The following is a 4670-nucleotide window of genomic DNA, read 5'->3' as shown; positions in this document are numbered from 1 at the left end:
CCCTTTTCGCTTTGAAATTCTTGGAAGGAATCCAAGAATCGCAGTTTGCTTTGTAATGAAATTACCATCTTCTGGCACGAGTTAAGTAACAACTGTCTGGAGAGTGATCTTGTCTCGCATGTGATGTTCGGGTTGTAAATGAAGGGCATTGCTGGTTTTGAACATCTAGAGCATCCTTTTATTGTCCAGACATCACAGCAGTCAGTATAGTTATTCACTTTATCAAGTATCTAATTTAATTTTTGTCCCTGTTTGTCGCTATCGCCCATTTTTTCCTTATGCTTTAATTTCGGTAATGATGTTAAGTCGCAGTTTTCTGAGTAAAGTCTCAGATTTTTCTCAGTAAATCTCCTATGTACTCACTCCTTTTGACTGAATTACGCCCAGTGTGTTGCAGTTTAAAAAAAGAAAAAAAAAACTCTAGGCAATTCTGCAAAATAAAAGTTCATATTGTGCTGGCTTTATGGATTTTGTATGTAGTCATAATTCTGGGTACTGCTGAAGAATACACACTGTCTGATGTTGCTGTTGCTGCTAATAGCTGAAAGGAAAATAATGTAGAGATTAAGTAACTGAAAATACAGTAACAAATTGTAGGTAGCTTTCATTAAACTTTGTTATTTGTTTTTGGTTTATACCAGGGAAAAAATGAGAGGAACAGTTAATGAACAGAAAGGAATACTGGTATTCTTAAATGCAGAAGAAATCATTGCAAAAATCGCTTCTGTCGCTGCTTTTTTTAACCAAAACTCATTAGATTTCACGTTATTTTTCTTTCCAGTGGAGATTTCATCTTTTTGTGATAAAATTTACATATTAATATACTGTCTCCTTGTTGTATGGTGTGTGCTCAGCATTCAGGGTCTGTATCAAACGATGTATCATTATACTTCTAGGAGACCTCTCTGGTGAAGGACCTTTTCAAGCCTGTTGCATGACACTGGACCTCATAAATCAATGACATCTATTACTGTTAGTTTAAAGCCAGCACCAGGTCCTTTTTGTTGTATATTTATACTTTCTTTGCCAATAGTTTTTGTTAGTTTCAGTGGCTTCCTGCGTAATTTTCGTTTGGTATTCAGAATGGGCTGCTGGCGAACTGTAGTAGCTTCAGAAACAGGCATTTTTCCTGGTGTCCCTATTGAATCGGTGTGGGTAGTGTCATTAAATCCAAAGAAGTTTGAATAGCACTTCTCTGATAGACTGTAAGATGGAGGAGCTCACGTTTGGAGGCTGTACCTTTCCTGGTTGTACTACTTGCTTTTGTATTGCGTCTACGGATCCTTAGGATTCCTTCCCATAGGTTAATGGGTTCCATAGGCTGTTTTGAATATACTGTATTTTGAAGATGACTTTCCTGAATATTTATTCTTTTGGGGGTTATCACCGCTCATGACTTACGTTACTTCCTTGTAATTCTCTGTTAGGTACTAAGCATGACAGGTACATTATATCAGTTAGATTTTGCTACTCCCAGTGGTGGGGAATGCTGCTTCTGAAGCATTCCAGATCCTACTGTCATATAACAGGACTTGTGCATGGCAGCAGATTTTGGTGGCACTGGGCATTTGGCCTGCAGCTTTGATGGCCATTCAGAGATACTTTTGAAGGCAGTGGGGGATGACATCAGAGTGCAGCAAATTCACAGTGCAGCCTGCTCAGAAACCTGAGTATGTGCTTTAGCTTAATCCCAAGGGAACTGTTTCATAATTCATCCCCCCAAAAACCCAACCCCAAAATATGTAAATTAATTCAGTTTAATCTTTGTAAATGGTGGAGATGGGGAAACGGAGCAGAACAGATAGTGCATAACAAGATGGAATCACAAAACTCTCAGGATAATCATCAGTTCCTGTAAGATGCAGGGGCCTGCATCGAGGCAGAGATATTTACTTGGTAACTGCTGCATCTGTTTGAACATACCAAGAATGGGAGAGAAAATGTGGGTGTAGGAGGTGGAAAGTCTTGACTAATGTTGCGAGCTTGTCACGGGAACAGCACGGCTCTCCTAGGTCCTGGTGCAGCCTTCCTGTCCAACTCTATTCTTCAGGTATGCTGATATGCCAGATTTTAATAAACTGGATCAAATGCCAGGGGTAGAGGTAACCAGAGAATGAAATAAATAGCAGTGATGTGATCTGTAGAGCTGGTAGGGCGCAGACTGTTAACTGATGTATTGGAGACACAGCAGAGATGGGATTTTGTTTCCAGCCTCCTGTGCCACATTGATTGTTTTTTAATTTTTAAAATGTGGCCTGTAAGATGTGTTTTGCTTTGGGGGCCTGTGGATTCAAGGTGTGAAGTTTTTGGAGGGAGGCAGGTGTTTGCTTTTGAACCAGGAGAAAACTGGTGATTTGAAGCAATAGCGATCTTGAATTGCAGCGCGTTGCTGGAACAACAGTTGCTCTGTTTGACCTGGGGGACACACTGCAGGCTTCCCAGGCACTGCCACCTTCCTGAGACAAAGGATGATCCCTTCTAAATCAAAATACTTGTCTGTATGCACAGATACGATAGAAATATTTCCTGTCGGTTCAGGGAATTTCTTATCTTGTACCGTCTGCTGCTGGAGCATTCCACAGGTGTCCGGTCAGAACATGCTCCCAGACAGATCTGAGCATCCAGTAAAAATACGAAACTGGACTGGTTCTGCAGAGTTTTGAAATGCATTTGATATCCAAAGAATTCAGAATAATTTCTGTGAATGTTGCAGCTTAAATCTGTAGGCTGGCTTGAAAAATGCGTGGGTAACTGGCTCACAGGGATACCTGCTTTGAATTGAGCTCATGTTGTACTGGTATTTTGAAAGACCTGTTCAGTGTTTGATGGGGGGAAAAAAAGGTCTGTCTCTAACCACAACTTGAATATGCTTTTAATCTGCTTAGCATAACAGACTGAAACATCTTCAGTGTATGTTTATTTTTCATACTTGTTTTTTCCCAAAATATTGCTTGCTTTGGATTTACATCTCTGAATAAATTTTTACCCTGGGGGACAAAAGCCAGGGACTTATTTTTTTTTTATGAGACCTTACCTTCTTTTTTGCTATTTCAATTTGCATTCATTAACCTATTTATTTGCTCCTAGTTTCTTTTGCTTTGTATATGTGAACTTCTAGCAGTAAATGTTAAAGAATGTCTTATGTTCCTGTAATTCACTCAAAATTCATAGTTATTGGTAGTAAAGATAGTGCTTTGTGAATGCACTGCCCAGTTAAAGGGTGCTCCCAAGGCTTGCATGAAGCATGGAGGTTTTGTAGGTGTGTTTTTTAACACCTCTCTCCTCTAAGACTGACCGAAGTGCAGCTGTGCCCTTAGTGCCTGTTTTGAATAAAAACCAGCCTAACTACCATGGTGATGTGAAGGCAGATTTAAGGAAATGGCCCCAACTTGTAGCTCGGAGTGAGTGGGTACTCAGCAGAGCTCTTCCACACCCCTCAGAGGCTGTGCATCATCTCCCCCTGGAGCGCTTGAGCTGCTGAGTATTGTAGTTGTTTTCTTCCTGGGCGTTTGTTTTGAAATACTGTTCATTGGTTTCTTTTCTTAAATCTGATCATTGCTTTCTGCAGCTGGATTAGCAGATGCATCTTCAAGACAAGAGGTTCTTGCTGCCCGTTAATGTGTCTGCAGTGGTGCTCTGTGATCAGAAAGAACATTTAAGGATAAGTGGAATGGCAGGTTCTTGGAGAAGGCTTGTTTCTGGGTTTGTGCACAGTACCTTTCTCTTACTATTTTAGGGGTCTTCTTAGCTATATTTATATGAAAGTAAGCCATAGGTAGTAATAATTGTTGCTAATAATAGTTGCTAAAGGACTTTGAACAATAGATATGTATGCTAATTACAAAAAAAGGCTTAAAACAATAGGTAGTAAGTGGGTACCTTAGGGATCTCACGCAAGTAAGGTGAAGAGAGCATGCCTGGGGGATCAAGAGCAGTCACCTAAAGTAGAAAAGTGAAAACCAGTGGCAAACCCCCAAAACAATGAGATTACCTTATGTACAGCTTTTAATGTTCAACACTTATCTAGGACTTTTTTTACTTTTTTTTAATACTTCTCCTTGTGCAAAGTAATGCAGGAGGTGCTAGAGGTCATCTTTCTCAGCAGTATTGTCAGGGTTGCTTAATGGCAGAGCTGACTCAAAGAAGTAAAAGATGGAAAATACAATAGGAAATAGTTAAAACTGATTTTTTTTACAGTAAGAGAAGAAACTTGTTTGTAGGATTTTTTGGTAGGAAAAGTTTGTAAGGAGGAAAAGAGTAAGAGATCTTTAAAGATGAATAGAAGTTTGAACTTTAGAAGAATGGAAGATAGTACAAAATTACACAGTCAACTGTGCTTAACATACTGCAAAAAGCATTTTTAAAATTGGGCCAATAGAATGAGATGCAGGAAGAATTATTTTAAGCAGTGTTTTGATAGATGGAAATGGTCAGAAATGAAAAGGACAAAGCTGCTGGAATAGCCAAGCAACTGTTGGTACTGATTTTGGGAGAGTGGATGAAAAAGGAAGGATGGTTTACCAGTGATAGATGGAAAGCAGCTAACATCTTAATTCAGGTCTGATTTCCAAATCTTAAACTTGAAGGGTTGCTCTTCACAAAAGAGAACTAGAACGAGTTTAGTCTCGGGAAAAATGTCTTAGAATGAAGAGTGAAAGAAGAGGTAAATG

Source organism: Manacus vitellinus, unplaced genomic scaffold (genome assembly GCF_001715985.3).
Source record: "Manacus vitellinus isolate BGI_N305 unplaced genomic scaffold, ASM171598v3 scaffold_0_pilon, whole genome shotgun sequence".
In the NCBI taxonomy this organism is placed as follows: Eukaryota; Metazoa; Chordata; class Aves; order Passeriformes; family Pipridae; genus Manacus; species Manacus vitellinus.
The sequence above is the reverse complement of the archived record's forward strand: the minus strand, read 5'-3'. Positions refer to the sequence as shown.